General features: G+C 45.5%; 1 protein-coding gene across 3 annotated transcripts in view; it reads right to left on the bottom strand.

Moving 5' to 3' along the window:
* MTUS2 (microtubule associated scaffold protein 2) overlaps positions 1 to 17,647 on the bottom strand; it is a 526,534-nt gene that overhangs the window by 376,656 nt on the left and 132,231 nt on the right. Inside the window, exon 1 of one of the 3 annotated variants that reach the window (XM_074330068.1) lies at positions 6,298 to 6,421. The exons of the other annotated variants lie outside the window; for them this stretch is intronic. The gene's annotated coding sequence lies outside the window, so the exon portion shown is untranslated. Of the gene's footprint in view, positions 1 to 6,297; positions 6,422 to 17,647 lie in introns of those variants that run through there. 3 annotated transcript variants of the gene reach the window in all.

Genomic DNA, 17,647 nt, shown 5'->3' with positions numbered 1-17,647 from the left:
ACAGTCCACCTGCATTTCAGCTGACAGCAAGTCCATCCTTCCATTGCTCAGGGAATATAACTTGTAGTCACCTGTGAACAAATTCTGTCACGTATCCCTTCACAACCAGGTCCAGCATCTGACTACCTGTCCCCACCTCCACAGTCACCCCTAGTCCCATCCACCATCTCTCTCAATGGAAACCTGGAAGCCTCCTACATGGTCCCTCAGATCCCACCCACAGTCTATTCTCAAGCCTGCAGCCAGAGGGAGCCTTCAAACGCACATTAGCGCATGCCGTCCGTTTCTTCAAACCCCTCCACTGGCTTTCCATTTCACTCAGAGAAAAAGCAAAAGTCCTTATGACAAGTATCCCAGGAAGAAAGATAAGCATGGAAAAAGGCTCAGGGCTGAGACAGTCCAGTCTTCCGGGCTTGAAAGCCGTTCCGTGTGCCCTGAGCAAAGACTGTGAGAGGGAATGAAGGAAGGGTCGGGTGCCCATGGAAAGTGGCCTGAGCCTGTCCTGAGGGCCACGGGAAGCTGCTGGTGAGCGTTCAGCAGAGCCGTGCACACAGGTCTGCACCGTGGGAAGGCGGCTCTGGCTGCAGCCTAAGATGGGACAGAATAGAGCAGGGTAGAAAGAAGGGAGGCTGTTGGAGGGGCACAGCTGAGAGAGGACAGTGGCAGCAGAGAAAGGGGGGGCATTTGTGGCCATTTAGGTCAAATGGCACAACTTGGTGATGGGTCAGATTCAAGGTCAAGGATGACCCCCGGGTCCTGACTTGAGCGAATGCACATCCAAGATGGCGGTGCTCATCAGCCAGACGGGAAGCTCAGCGGGAACAATGACTGGGTGGGACACGCCGGGACCATACATAGGAGAGGTTCAACTAAAAATGCTGGATGGTGATTGGCCACATGGCATCTGGCGATAAGAGACACTGACTGGAAAGCGTATTTGGAAATCTACAGTTTGCAAATAGTTATTTAAACCATGGAAATAGAAGGGGAAAAAAAACCGGGATGAGCATATAGAAGAAAAAGAGAAGAAGTTTCAGGCCAGAACCTTGCAGGGGAAGAGAACTCCACACAGGAGAATGAGGAAGAATAGCTGCTGGTTAGAAAAACATAGTAGAGACTGGTGTTGTGGACAGAATGTGAAAGAATCCAGCGTTTGCAAGAGGAATGTTGTCACCTCAGGTGCTGCTGACGAGAAATGTGAAAAAGGCCTGAAAATGTTCCACCAGGTTCAGTGTCCAGTAAGTTGTTACAGACCCTGACGAACGGGTTCAGCAGAGAACAAGTCAGACAGCAGTGGGCTGTGGAATGAGCAAGGGACAAAGCAATAGAAGAAAACCTGTCGAAGGAGGTTTGTGCCTCGAAGGGGAGCAAACATTTCCTTCCTGCGTTTGTTTCCAAATCCTTAAGCCCATGGAGGAAAAGAGGAGAAAGCCCTGGGAAAAGTACAGAGAGGGGGAGGAGATTGAAAGCTTTCCCCAAAGGAAACTTCCCAGGCCTGGAAAGGAGAGAGGGCTGTGCTTCCTAGCGGCAGGCAGTCAGGCTCTGACGTGGCCAGGCCTTAGCCTGCAGAGCCTGGGGCCCGGGCCTGGGCGGGCTCCTGATGCAAAACACAGAGCAGAAGACTAACCTGAAGAGACTCGGAGGCCCTGGAGGTAAGTGCTGTGGACCTGAGATGTGAGGGTGCTGGACCTTTGCATAAAGGGGATGGAGGGAAGAGCTGTGAAAGCAGCTAAGACTGAATTTCCTGCTGACTCAGAGCAGCCAAAAGGCTCTGAGTCACAGCTAAATTATGCTAGACAAAAAGAAGAGGCACCTGAGTTCCGTAACTGGTACATCACCGGGACAGAAATAAAACAGAGGCGCCACGTGCCAGCTGTGCTGGACAGCAGAGGCCAGTCTAACTCCCACGCACGGCTCCCCAGCACTTACATACATCCTCTCCTATGGGACTGACAGCAGTGCACAACCTAGCTGCACAGCTTCACTTACTTGCAGTCTGAAATGAGCCAAAAGCTAATTTTTCAAAGTCTAGCCCTTAAATTAAACACACACCAGCACACCTGCTGACAGGTAGCCACGCACTCTCATTTTATCTTGTTCCTCTGCCCAGCAGCAGCCAGACCATCTTTTAAATATGCAAATATGATCATGTCACTTCCCTTTTGCCCTCCCAGCACAACCCAAACTCCAGAGAAACCACAGCCCTTCACTCTCCAACCACAGCTTCGCTTGCCCATATCACGCCGCCCTCCCGGTCCCGCCACATTCTCCCACATGGACTTTCTCTATCACATTCCATGAACATACAGCTCCTTTTAAAGTCCCAGGCCTTGAACATCTTCCTGCCTGGAGTTCCCCAGGCCCCCAGCCCACCTTGTGCCTGGCACAGAGCAATGAGAAAGGAATGAACCACTGGGGGACGCCCCACACCACCAGACACCTCCCAGTGAGTTCACGATGCCCCACAGGCAGAAGGCCTCCAGCAAGCCCCTCGTTAAGAGAGAAGGGCGGGGGCAGAGGGCACAGAGGGAGCTGCATTGGCCAATCCTGTCCTACTGAAGCATTTTATTTGACCCTCGCAATGTAATGATTTAAACTCATTATCAACCAGCATATATCAGGAAATTCTGCCTCAATCCTCCAGGCTCCTGACTTCAGTTGGAAAATGAGGCAGCCTGGCGTCAATGGCCCAGCGTTCCACACAGCAGCCCTTCAGAGAAGTAGTACGTGCTCCCCAGTTCACCCCACCCTCTCCCCCACACTGTCACTCCAACAGAAGGTTCATCTCCGTCCTCCCAGACAGCCCCCCCCATTTGGACCCCCTGCCTGGCCACCCAAGTAGAGGCCTCTGGAGCAGAAGAACCAACCCCCACCACATGGTGACCCCATTCACTGATTCCCCCAGGTCCATTACCAACAAGCCGAATCTAAGCCTCTTCTACACTGGTAACCTCCCATCCCTGCCACACTTAGAATTTGCTGGGGGATGTCCAACCGGGTGCCGGAAGCTGGTGATGGACTCTGTTCACGAAGCCAATGTTTAAAAAATATCTTAGCTGTGTGTCTGAACTCTGTGTGCTTCCCTCAAATTTCCTCATACGCTTATCCCTGTTCTAAAAAAGTGTCACTATTTTGGTCTCACTGTCATAAGCTTCGTTCTCTGGCTAGGTCCTAGGAAAGATGACAATTTATCCCCAGAGGTCCCGATTACCAAGTGATACTTTTCCTCTGGCTGCCTACTCTCCCAGGCTGCTGCTCAGAACAACAGCTGACCCGGCATGCAAATCACAACTCCCGTCATTCTCCCAGCCTCCAGAACTTGATAACGTGTGTCCAACACAGCATCTTAAACCACAGAGAATCAGTACACATCTCCCTCAGCAGACGCAGCTCAGCCCAGGAGACTGTTGACAAGAAAACATTTGCATCTCTTGATTAGAATCTGGTCCCAAACCATCTGAGTCAAAGTACGCAGAGGTGTTCCCCAAACAATTACGAGGAAATCTGAGTGAGCTACGTCTTCATGCTGTGAAAGGGCTTGTTCTCATATTAAACTAATATTTTAGGCCGGAACTCACATCACCTCAAACTACACTCAATTCAGCGGGGAAATGCAACTTCATATGTCCCCTGAATTATTCAAAGCCTCCTCTAATTTTTAGTCCACATACATACACTCCCCTTTAATAAAAAGTCTCCCTCTGCCTAACACTCAGGTCTTTGTCCTCCTAATGCTCCTCTTGGATATTGGATAATTAGTGGACTTTGAACATTTTTGTACTAAAAGAGATAATTATACGTACATTGTTAAATAATTGTTTGTATTCAGTAAATACTTTGGACTTGTTCATTAAAAGCGTTGCTATATATATTTAGACTATAATCTTTTTCCCGATTGATTTACTCACAAATCCGTATCTAATTTTCTGTTTTCTCCAAAATGAATTTATAACTGCTTGGGGGAGGGAGGGAGGACTGGAGATCGAAACTGAAATGTAAAGTGATTCCTAAAAGGTGGTCACTAACAACGACCACACCTTTGCTTGACAAACACGAAAGCACATGTGGCTGGGTCACCCCCCTTCACCCTGGAGGAGTGAACAAAGAGCTGGGCTCAGGGGCTGGATGTCAGGAAAGCCCCTCCCCCACCCCTGTGGCCGCTGTCACCTTGTGGCCCTGATCTTAAACATAATCTGCACACATCCTCACTTTTGCCCCCGCAGAAGCGAGGGCACCTATACCTGGGTTCTTGTGCTATTTTTTCCTGTCTCGGCAGGGTCTTCACCCTCCAGTTACTTCATCTTCTACACCAGAAGCTCTGCACGTTGGTTGTACACTGAACTCACCTGATGCGTGGATCCCGCCCTGGACGATTTGATGTCACGTTCTGGGGCATGGCCTGGTCCTCAGGACTCTTCTGTTCAGCCAAGACAGAGAGCCACCTCTGTCTCTCGTTAACCTCTTCAACAGTACAGGATCTATCCCCTCTGCCCATGAGTCACAAACTCAGACTGTGTACCAAAAGGGGTGTGTGTGTGTGTGTGTGTGTGTGTGTGTGTGTATGCGTTGGGGGTGGGAAAGGGGTAAAATACACAGCACATAAAATCTACCATTTTAACCATTTTTAAATGTACAACTATGTCGCATCATTTTTCTGCAATGGGTTATATGCTTTTTATGGAAGGAGTATTTGCATTATTTTAAAAGTGTTCATAATTAGTGACATTCCACATAAAAATCCAGAGGTCTGGAATCTGGCAACAGAAAGCTCACAAGGCCTCCCAGCAAAGGTCTTTGGGGCACCATTATGGCTGCCCTTCAGGCACATGGCTTACAGCTGCCAGCATCCCCACTGCTCCCCCCAAGTCACCCCCAGCCTGATTCTCACAGACCGGCTTTACCTCAGTCTGCCAACAGACTCAAGCCTCCATAACCCTAAAAATGCGAAGTGTCTTCTGATCTCATCACTTTCCACCTACCCACTCTCCTTCCCTTCTCTCTCTCATCTCCCATTTACTCCTCAAAGCCCTGACTTCCAGCTGTTTTCCCTTCTACTACACTGAGCCCACTACACCAAAGATCGATGACCTCAAGCCACCAAATCCCAGGAACACTGTGCAATCGGCCCCACCCCCCCAGGGCTGCACTGGACAGTTTCAGTCCTTCTGGAACTCCCTGTGTTTCCCCCTCACTCTCCACCCTCTGTTCTTCCTTGTCACCTAGGGTTCCATCCTTGGCCCACAGCCAGGGGAGACTCCCTGGGTGTCTTGTCACTACCACCCAGAGGCTGACAAGTCCAAAAACACAGGGTTACTCAGGGGCTCCAGGAGGGTCTGAGACACTGGTTTTGAGTTCCCAGCTCTGTCACTTTATGAGCTGGGATTTGGGGCCAGTTATTCAGCCTAAGCCACCTTCATCTAAAAAATCGGGATAAGAATTCCCACTCCGAAACACTATCATACATGAGAGAATGTGTACAAAGCTCCAGAGCATCACTGTCTAGGAGAACACTCTGTGCTGATGGAATATTCCATGTCTGTGCTGTCCAATATGGAAGCCACCAGCTTCATGTGGCTGCTGAGCACTTGAAACATGGCTGAAGAATTAAATTTTTACTTTTACTTAATGTTAATTCAATAAATGGGGGGAGGAATCTTTTGTTCTATCCGGGCCTTCAACTGATTGGACAAGGCCCACCCACACAAGGGAGGGCAATCTGCTTCTCTCAAAGTCCACCAATTTAAATGTTCATCTCATCCAAAAACACCCTCACAGAAATACCCACAATAATATTTGACCAAGTGTTTGGGAACCATGGCCCACTCAAGTGGACACAAAAAAAGTTAACCATCACAGAGGGTATAAGTGACTTTAGCAAGGTCACTGAGGTAAACTGAGGAGAATATCTAAGATAAGCTTTAAAAATACAAGAATATAATTTCCTCCATTGCCAAAAGTATTTTAACACATGAGGAGCAAATTTTGATAAAAGCCTTTTATCCAGCATAAGAACAGGCAATGCTACCTATTATTAGTATCTGTGACTAAAACACTATAATAGGTAGTTAACATCCACTCAGTTATAAGGCTCACGCTCTATACTTTACATACAGTATCACATTCACTTATCACAGCACACCTATGACACTGTTGTATATTTTTTCAACTACTTTGGGTTATTATTACAAAGAAATAAAACCTTGTAGCATGCACATATAGCCAGACTCAAGGATGCATTTGAATCAGGATTTTTTTTTCCTGTCTGAAAATCAAAACAACAACATTAGGCACTGATACCTAGGTCGCCCTGGACCCCGAAGCACAGTCCTCTGAGACTGGCGGCGATGCAGACATCAGCTCATTGGAATCCTCTTCCATCCAGACCATTCCTCAGCCATTCCAAAATAAACCAAAGCTGCACATTTGCTAGTCTGAGTTTCTTCCATGATTTCAGACAACACAATCACCACCAAAGTCCACAAGCCCTTATCCACAGGCCTGAATACCGAAAGGTCTGAAAGCTGAAAGGTTGTTTTCATAATTCATTTGGCAGCAAAATGTTACCTCAGCTGATAGGAAGCTATATATAGTCTTTCTTTAAAACCCAATTTAGCGAGGATGTGCACGTGTTATGATGTTTCCAAAATATTAATGTATTTGATCATAGCTTGCTGCCCCACAGCCTGCTAAGGATATACGGCACAGGCACAACCCACAAATCTGAAAAGTGCAAATTCCTGCACATATTTGGCTCCACGGGTTTCACAGAAAGTATCAAGACTTCTATCGTCCCCATTTTACAAATGAAGTTGCCAAGGTCAAAAAGAACCATCATAAAGCTTCATTAGAGGTCAAAGCCAGGACAGGAGCTTCTAACCACTGTACCCTCTCTGTGAAGCACTTTCACGTGCAACTACAGGAAGTGAGCTGCCAACCTTCACGCAGCACCGGAAGCCACTGCATCTGTTTTGTGGAACAGGAATTAGAAGCCCTGAGAAGGCAAATGATTTGCTCAAATACATGTGGTCTCATCAAAACCAGATGAGAACTCTCATAAAGGCCTCTTTTATTGGTGGTAGGAAGAAATCAAAATTTCCCCCAAAAGAAACAAAGAGAGGGAGGGAGGGATGCCTTTGGAGACTCATTTTATCCCCAAGAACTTCTCAACACATGAGATTTCAAAAAGCAGTGCCAATGCAGCATGCTTCCCTGACTTATTCTTCTGAAGGTCTTTCCGTCCTGTCCATCTAGCCAGAAGGTGCCGTCCAGAATGCAGCGATCATTACGCAGCCGTCATCACTAAGGCAAGTGCATCCCGGAGCAGGAAGTGCCTGGGAGGGTGCAAGCCTTTGTCCCAGGGAGCAGCAAAAGGGAGAGCCCCATCCTGTCATCAAGTCCACTGAACATGGGGCGGGAGGTGGGAGAAGCCACAAAGTGGGTCAGAGGCCTGGCAGGCAATGAGCTGAGATTCAGGGACAATGTGTGTAGTGGCACCAATAAAGCAGTCTTTCAGTCGCAGCCACTGTGACACTACCACCCCAGCATCATTCACTGGTTCCAGGGGATTCTTCCCTTCTTACTCAGTTCCTCGCATTGTAAATGCTGCCAATAAAATAACCAGTGACAGGAACTGCGGCAGTAGAGCCCTGCTTCTCACACTTGGGCAGGCACCAGACTCACCGCAGGCTTGCTGCAACAGAGGACACCCCACGCCCCAGTTTCTGATTCCTTGGGTGGGGCTGGAGCCTGTAGTGCTCACCAGCTTCCAGGTGCTGCTGCTCTAGGAAAATGCTGACCCACACAATTACAGTGCCAGTTGCACATGCAATGTTAGATTTGCTGGTAGCCACCTTTTCAAAGGTAAAATCCAACAAGCGAAATTAATTTTAATAGTGATTTTTATGTCTTTATTTCACACCACGTATCCAATATGTTAGTTCAGCATACCAATGTAAAAATACCTAATGAGGTATTTTACATGCTTTTTTTGGTTCTAAGTCTCCAAAACCTGTTATGCTTTTTACATTTACAGCAAATCTCAATTTTGTCGAGCGACCTTTAAAGTACCAAATGGCCACAGGTGACTTCTGGCTACTGTACTGGACAGCATAGAAATGGCCACTTTGTGAAAATCACAATGTATGTAGCAAGGGGATTCGCTTGAGCCTAAGTGACAGCTGAGAACTTGGGCCTCTGTGGAGGGCTGGAGAGGTGGACCTGCCAGGGACCTGCCAGGGACCTGCCAGGGACCTCTGTGTGAGACGTCACAGGGTAGCCTGGGCAAACACATCCTAACACGCGAGAGTGGGGGCCCTCACATTCCAGTCAGTTTGAGACAGGAGGGGAGCCCCTGGGCCTCGTGAAGTCTGCAACTCAGAGCATCGTCTGGTCCAGCCCACGGCCTCTAGGAACAGGATTATTATGCCTCAGAACAAGTGAACTCTAAAATAGGGGTTTTCTTAAACACAGCATCACCAGCTTAAAGAGGCCCCACTAGGTCACCTGTGTAGCCAAGGGTGGCCAACCTGCTCACCACCTCCTCCCCCAGGTACCAGTGCAGGGAAAATCAAGGGGACACCCTGCATTGGATGTCTGCGGGGTGGACACGGGCTTCTCACCTGCACATCTAGCCTCAGCCCAGATCCTTGGCAGCAAGACCAGGATCTGAGCAGGAGCAGGAAAGCCCCAGAATCATCTGCAATTCATGAGACTCCCTGGGAGGGAGGCAGGGATTGAGAGGGTTTGCATAGGACCAAGTGACTACTTGGGGCTCTGTAGAGAAATGGAAAAGAACCGGTCCACCAGCAGATACCAACTGCTGGGTCCATTCTCAGATTCCGGGTCACTCCACACTCAGCCTTGTCACCAATGAGCAGGACTTTCACACCCAGGAAAGCGCACCGAGCTACAGCCACCTGCCTTTGGTGACTATGGCTGTCTGAACAAGCAGGGAAAGCCCGTGTGCACAGCCTGGGTCCTGGCCTCCCGCGGCCGTGGTGCCCTCCTCACAGCCTGAAGGGGACCGCCCCAGCTTTGCTGCTGACGCCCGCTTGCTTTAGCTCACTGCCCTGGGGTCTTTTTTTAAGATTGCGTTTTTATGAAAAATGGACATAACATACTGTGTTCCCCCGAAAATAAGACCGGGTCTTATATTAATTTTTGCTGCATTAGGGCTTATGTTCAGGGGATGTCATCCTGAAAAATCATGCTAGGGCTTATTTTCCGGTTAGGTCTTATTTTTGGGGAAGCATGGTAAAACTTACCATTTTAACCATGTTTAAGTGAACCGTTCAGTGGCATCAAGTATACACACACTGTGGTGCAACCATCACCACCATCCAGCTCCAGAACTTCACCTTCCCAAACTGGAACTCGTCCCCATTAAACCCGAACTCTTCTTTCCCCTCCCCCAGCCCATCAATCACCCTTCTACTTCCTGTCCCTGTGGATATGCTGCTCTGGGTACCTTGTGTACATGCACTCATCCAGGATCTGTCCTTTTGTGACTGGCTTACTTCACTTAGCACAGTGCCTTCAGGGCTCACCCACACTGTAGCGTGCATCAGAACTTCCTTCCCTTTCAAGGCTGAACAATCTTCCATCATACGGATTGACCCCGTTTTGCTTATCCATTCATCTGTCCATGGACACTTGGGTTGCTTACACCTTTGGCTATTATGAATAATGCTGCTAGGAACATGGGTGTACAAACATCTATCTGAGTCCCTGCTTTCAATTCTTTGGGGTATATACCCAGAAATGGAACTGCGGGACCATATGGTAACTCTGTGCTTAATGTTTTAAGGAATGACCATAATGTTTTCCACAGACGTTGCTCCATTTTACATCCCCACCAACAGTGCACAAGGGTTCCAACTTCTCCACATCCTTGCCAACGCCTGTTATTTTCTATTTGTTTGCTTGCTTGCTTTACAACAACCATCCTAGTGGGTGTGAAGTGGTATCTCATTGTGGTTTGATCTGCATTTCCCTAATGGTTAATGATGTTGAGCATTCCTGATTTTTACTCCTGACTGCTTCTGACTTCAGCATCTGCTGCCTACCCTGGGCCCATGGGACCTGCCTCTCCCCATCTGTCTTCACTCTCTTCCTGACCCTGCACTCTACTTCCCAGTGGGACCTTTTGTTCTTACTCACCTAAATGTTCTAATTACTGGGTCCAGATGCAGCAGATCTTTACCTTGGCCATCAACGGGCAGCCTCTGTCACAGCTGAGATTCATTCAGTGCATAAGAATCCTTTCCCTACCCCAAGAAGAAACAAGATAGAATCCTCAGGGCATGCAAAGAAGGGCCACGCATTGGGAAGGATTCCTCTGGCTTCTCATCCCTCCAGGCAGGACAGAGAACTGGAGCTATTAGTACCAACTGAGCCTTATGGTGACACACCAGTGAGCCAGACTAGCCTTGGACCCCTAATATTGACATCTGCAAGATCCTAAGGCAGGCCAGACAAATCCTCACCATGCTAGAATTTCTTGAGGCAGCCTAAAAAAATGCTAGTAACACATTGGCAAGTACAACTTACCCAGGAAGGAGTGCCAGATTGGGCATGCCATCTTTCCCAACACAAAGGGAAATGATACTGAGTGGATTTACTTTTTTAAAGTATCTTTTTAAAATGAAGGTTAATTTGCATATAGGAAAATGCACTTCTATGTGTACAGTTCCGCAAGTTTTGACAAACTCATACATCATACAAGATTGCCCCTGCTCCTTTCTAGTCAACTTTCCTACACCCCCAGCTCCCGGAAATCACTCATCTGGATTCTGCTTCTAAAGTTTTACCCTTTTCAGAATATCTTATGAATAAAATCATAAAGTATGTGGACTCTCTTCTTTCATTTTGCATAATTTGAGATTCATCCATGTGGTTCCATGTATCAATAGTTTCTTCCTTATTTTTTCTTTTTGAGATTGTGGTACAATACACATAACATTAATTTACCATTTTAACCATGTTTGTGTGAATAGGTCAGTGGCATTAAGAACATTCACATTGGGGAGGACAAGTGGCTCAGTTGGTTAGAGCGCGATCTCTGGGCAAGAGGGCTGCAGGTTTGATTCCCACATGGGCCAGCGAGCTGTGTCCTCCGCAACTAGAATGAAGTCAATGAGCTGCCAGTGAGCTCCCAGGTGGCCAGATGGCTCAGTTGGTTGGAGCGCGTCCTCTCAACCACAAGGTTGCGGGTTCTACCCCCGCAAGGAATGGTGGGCTGCACCCCCTGCAACTAACAATGGCGCCTGGACCTGGAGCTGAGCTGCGCCCTCCACAACTAAGACTGAAAGGATAACAACTTGACTTGGATGGAGCTGATGAGTCCTGGGAAAAGCACACTACTGTTCCCCAATAAAGAGTCCTGGAAATACACACTGTTCCCCAATAAAAGTCCTGTTCATGTTCCCCAATAAAATCTTATTTTTTTTTTCCAAATTTATTTATTTATTTTTTTAATTAGTTTCAGGTGCACAAGACAAAGCAAAACTTAGACGTTTATCATTTATATCCCTCACACTGTGTTAACCCCCCTCCCCCCATCTACTATCTTAAAAAAAAAGAACATTCACATTGTTGTGTAACTATCATTGGTGACTTCACTTTTAAACACTGGCCTCAATAAATGATTAGTTTTGAATTTTAGTTCCATTCAAGGTCCCTTGAGGAAAATGTGAAAGTTTGACAGCACATTCTGTTGGCAAGACTACAACTAAGTCAAAATATGTCCCAGATTGCCAGCAAAGTCCTGGCTCATGCCTGTTGCCCAGTATGATTAGTAATAGAGTCATTTTTCACTCTCCAAAGTATCCTGCTTTGGACTATAAACTACTTGGCTGTACTTCCCATGGGGAAGTAGTTTCTCTCAGACATTCCTGGTGGGAGACAAAAATAAATGACAATCTTATAGCCTATCAAATTACAAGTGTCTGTCACAATTACAAATACATTAACCTTCAACCCAATAACCTCATTTCTGAGATTTTTATCATACCTGCACATACATGTACATTATTACAGCAATGCTTGTAAAAGAAAAACATCAGCAATAATCTAAGTAGCCATTCATAGAAAGCTGCTTACATAAACTATGGTGTATCTACTCCCTTTAAAAGGATCACTGTGCAGCTGTAAAAAGACTGCAGAGGCTCTCTGTGTTCTAATGTGGAAAGTGCTCTAAGATATACCACTTAAATGAGGAAACCAAGGAAGAACTGCACGTATGGTGTGCTGCCTTTTGTGTAAGAAAAGGGAGGTGGGGAGACAGTACAAATTTGCATTTATTTGCATATGCATAAAGATGCTATGGAGATACATGGAAGCTCACATGTCTGTTTAGGGAGTGGAGGGGTAGGATAAGAATGGGAGGGGCGCAGTAAGGCTTCTAATGTCTTTTTAAAATTTTTGAACAGTGTAAATGTACTGCCTGTTAAAAAAATAATTAAATTTAGAGCTGAGCCAAAGCCTTATGACTAAGGACATACAGAAGAAGTCACCTCAAGACTGATAGGAGAGGCAGAGACGAAGAACCGGCTGGCCTCACACCCTCATGTGGCAGTTAAAAATCAAGGGGGACATATCAGCTGTGGAGGCCCCCTGGAGGAGGGAGGGGTCCCAACCCCACACCAGCTCCCCAGGTCAGGGTTCCAGTGCTGGGGAAGAGAAGTCCCTACAACTTCTGGCTGTGAAAACCAGCAGAGATTGTGGTTGAGTGAGATGGAGGGCAGATGGAGTACCAGGTGCTCCTCTGAAAGGGCCCTTGCAAGGACTTACTGACAGACTCACTTATCTGAGCTCCAGTGCTGGGGCAGCAGCATGAAAGGTGCCAGGGACATATGGGGTGGAACTGAATTATCTGGATTCAGAGTGAGGACTGAAGGGGAAGCTTCCTCCCTGATGGAGGAGATGGCAGAAGCCATCATCCTTTTATTGATACTCCCCACCACACTCCCATCCCAGCATCCAGACACAGGTAGCCACCATATCTGAGTCTCCTTCAACCTGGCTAACACCTTTGGCTCCACCGTGGTGATTTCCTGCGACCCTGACACACGCAAGCTGCAGGCCCACCCAAGTCACTTCCAGTGGTTTTCCCATTAAATGGCCTGTCTTGACTCATGCTATAACTTTCCTAAAACCATTCAAAGGCTCACAAACTCCAAACAACCAGCATCTGCTTTGGTGTGCCCCGTACCTCTGGTAGAGAAGCTCCAAACCCAGCACTAGCAGCAGCCAGCCTCGGTTCACATCTTAGCCACTGAAGGCACATCCAAGCCTAGAACTGATGGCTGCCATCTTTGGATGACTTTGTGGCTCATGCCAGGTGGCCCTGGGCAGGGCACAGACTGCAGCAGGACTTGGCCTACACCAGAGCTCCTCCCAGGAGGCCTTGGGGTTGGCATGCCCAGTGGCCAACAACAGACTGATATGAAGCATCACCTGGCCGCCTCCAAGGATGACAGACTCAAAGGGCAGATTAACAGACCCCAGAGCCCTGCTAATGTGAATCCTGCTCTGTAGGGTCAACACCTCCTCCACTGTAGTCACATCCAGTCCTCACAACCAATCAGCCTGAGAGTCAAGCCCTCCCACTGATGTGTAAACAGCAACCAAAGCTCAACTACAACAGAAGAGCACACACAACCCACACACGGGACACACCTGGAGCACCCAGCTCAGGTGACCAGGGAGACTGCACCACTGGGTCCCACAGGACACCTACTACATAAGTCCACTCCAATAAGAGTGGGAGACATAGCAGCCCTACCTAATACATAGAAACAAACATAGGGAGGTAGCCAAAATGGGAAGACAAAGAAACATGCCCCAAATAAAGGATCAGAACAAAGTTCCAGGGAAAAAGAAAACAAAAAAAAAAACTGGAGACAAGCAATGCACCAAATGCAGAGTTCAAAGCACTGGTTATAAGGATGCTCAATTATTTAGAGGAGAACTTCAACAAAGAGATAGGAAATGGAAAAATAGAGATTGAAAACAAAAAAGAACCAGTCAGAAGGAAATATAAGAATACAAAAACTGAAAGGAAGACTACATTACAGGGAATCAACCATAGATTAGATGAAGGATCGAATCAGCTATTTGGAAAATCAGGCAGCAGAAAACACCCAATCAGAACAGAAAAAGGAAAAAGTATCCAAAAAGATGAGGCCAGTTTAAGGGGCCTCTGGACAACATCAAACATAACAACATTTGCATCACAGAGGTACCAGTAAGAGGAGAGAGAGCAAGGGATTGAGAATCTATTTGAAGATATAATGACAGAAAATTTCCCTAACCTGGCAAAGGAAATAGATGTACAAGGCCAGGAGGAAGTGCAGAGAGTCTCAAACAAGGTGAACCCAAAGAGGCCAACACCAAGACACATCATAATTAAAATGTGAAAGGTTAAATACAAAGAGAGAATCTTAAAAGCAGCAAGAGAAAAGCAGTTACCTACAAGGGAGCTCCCATAAGATGGTCAACTCATTTCTCAACAGAAACTTTGCAGGCCAGAAGGAAGTGGCAGGAAATATTCAAAGTGATGAAAAGCAAAAACCTACAACCAAGATTACTCTACCCAGCAAAGCTATCATTTAAAATTGAAGGAAACATAAAGAGCTTCCCACAAGAAAAAGCTAAAGGAGCTCAGCACCACCAAACCAGTATTATAAGAAATGTTAAGGGGCCTTATTTAAGAAGAAAAGATAAAAAATATAAATAATAAGATGTCAAAAACTACATATCTATCAATAATAGCTTTCAATGTACATGGACTGAATGCTCCAATCAAAAGAGAGGGCAGCTGAATGGATAAGAAAACAAGAACCTTACCTTTGCTGTCTACAAGAGACTCACTTTAGATTGAAAGACACACACAGACTGAAAGTAAAGTGATGGGAAAAAGATACTTCATGAAAATGGGTATGAAAAAAATTTAAAAGCTGTTGTACAACATATGTATACCAGACAAAATAGACTTTAAAACAAAGTAATAACAAGAAACAAAGAAGGACCCAGTAATCCCACTTCTGAGTATTTATCTGAAGAATCCAAAATGCTACTTCGAGGGGACATGTGCAACCATATGTTTACTGCAGCATTGTTTACAATGGCCAAGATATGGAGGCAGTCTGGGTGTCCATTGATGGAAGAATGGATAAAGAGGAGGTGGTACATATATACAATGGAATATTGCTTGGCCGCGGAAGGAAATGGTTTCTTGCCATCTGTGGCAGCATGGATAGACCAGGGTATTGTACTGAGTAGAGTATGTCAGACAGAGGAAAAAGGATGCAGGGCCGGCCTGGTGGCTCAGGTGGTTGGAGCACTGTGCTCCTAACACCGAGATCGCTGGTTCGATTCCCACATGGGCCAGTGAGCTGTGCCCTCCGCAAATGGAATGAAGTCAATGAGCTGCTGCTCAGCTCCCGGGTGGCCAGATGGCTCGGTTGGAGCATGGGCTCTCAACCACAAGGTTGCCGATTTGACTCCCGCAAGGGATGGTGGGCTGTGCCCCCTGCAACTAACAACAGCAACTGGACCTGGAGCTGAGCTGCGCCTTTCACAACTAACATTGAAAGGAAAACAACTTGACTTGGAAAAGTCCCAGAAGTACACACTGTTCCCCAATAAAGTCCTGTTCCCCTTCCCCAATAATCTTTAAAAAAAAAAAAAAAAAAAAAAAAAGATGCCATGTGCTCTTATATGTGGGATTTAAAAAACAAAATAAACAAAATCAAAACAGAAACAAACTCATAGATACAGAAAACATTTTGATGGTTGCCAGATGGGAGAGGGGTTGGGGGGTTAGATGAAAAAGGAAAAAGGTTAAGAAGGGATTGGTTGTTACACAGTAGTCATGGGGATGCAAGGTATAGCATAAGAAATATAGTCAATAATATTGTAATAACTATGTATGGTGTCAGATGGGTACTAGATTTATCGGGGTGATAGATGGGATGGGGCTGGGAGGCATAGTAAGAAAGATGATGGGATTAAGAAGCACAAATTGGTAGTTACAAAATAGTCATGGGGATGTAAAGTAAAGTGTAGGAAATATAGTCAATAACATAGTAATAACTATGTAAGGTGCCAGGTGGGCACTAGACTAGTCAGGGGGATCACTTCTTAAATTATATAAATGTCTGACCGCTGTGCTGTACACCTGAAACAAATATAAAATAATACTGAATATTAACTGTAACTGAAAAATTAAAAGGAGGAGGGAGGTAAAGGGGAATAAGAGGTTCAAGTTTCCAGGTATAAAACAAATAAGCCATGGAGATGTAACGTACACCGTAGGGAATATACTCGATAATATTGTGTGTGCTAGCGTGGTACAGTGTCAGGTGGTTGCTGGACTTATCATAGTGATCACTTCTTTAGGTACGTAAATGTTGATTAACTGTGGTGTACACCCGAAACTAATATAACATTGTATGTTAGCTATATTTTAATAAAAATCTTAAAAATAATTAAATTTTAAAAAGAAAGAAATAGGGAGAGATGCTTCTTGGGAAAAGAACTGCTAAGTTTAATGGCGTAGATTCTTTATTATAATCAACTTATTTCCAAAATTCAGAAAATCAATAAATTTACCTTTTAAACACTGAATATATCCAAAAGCCCTCAAATATCTAGAAAGTATCTTTCTTTTGAAAATTCATCATATACTTTAGCTAAGCGTGAGAAGGTTCCTTCTAATAATGTTCTTTAAATTTAAATATGTCATCACAAAAGAAGAAGTGTGCCTCCCTCCCTATTTCTTTTCTAGATGCCATGTTCAATTTTGTGAGGAAAAAATGTTTCTTGGTAAGTGGACTCATTTTAAAGCAAAAACAAAAACAAAAACAGAAACAAACAAACAAACAAAAAAAAGAAAAAAAACAGAGTTGCTCCAAAATTAAAAACATTTCCTTAATTCGTTTCCATTTGTGCAATAACTATTAACATGAAACCAATTTCTAGTATTACCGTGTTTCCCCAAAAATAAGACCTAGCTGGACAATCAGCTCTAATGTGCCTTTTGGAGCAAAAATTAATATAAGACCGGGTCTTATTTTACTATAATACAAGACCATGTCTTATATAACATAATGTAATATAATACAATATAATATAATACTGGGTCTTATGTTAATTTTTGCTCCAAAAGATGCATTAGAGCTGATTGTCTGGCTAGGTCTTATTTTCTCGGAAACACTGTATGAATGTTCTATGAAGTGATGAACACAACAGATTTCTTGATATTGATAAGACTTAAACAAATTTTTAAGTATGTCTGGATGCAAAAGATGAGTGTACTAATTTTCTATGACTACTGTTACAAAACATCCACAAACTCAGCAACTTAAGAACACACACACACACACACACACACACACACACACACAAAATGTATTACCTCACAGTTCTATAGGACTGTGTGTGTACTGGCTGAAGTTAGATGCAGCATAGCCCACCTGGGTCCTCTGCCTAGACTCACCCGTGGACTGAATTAAGGGCTGAGTTCCTTGCTGGAAACCCTGGAGAACAATCAGCTTCCAAGGTCACTGGCTTGACTTTTGGCCAAATTCAACTCCTTGCAGTTGTAGGACTGAGGTCCCATTGCCTTGCCGGCTGTCAGCAGAGG

The sequence above is a fragment of the Rhinolophus sinicus genome, linkage group LG04, assembly GCF_036562045.2.
Source record: "Rhinolophus sinicus isolate RSC01 linkage group LG04, ASM3656204v1, whole genome shotgun sequence".
Classification (NCBI taxonomy): Eukaryota; Metazoa; Chordata; class Mammalia; order Chiroptera; family Rhinolophidae; genus Rhinolophus; species Rhinolophus sinicus.
The sequence above is the reverse complement of the archived record's forward strand: the minus strand, read 5'-3'. Positions and strand labels throughout refer to the sequence as shown.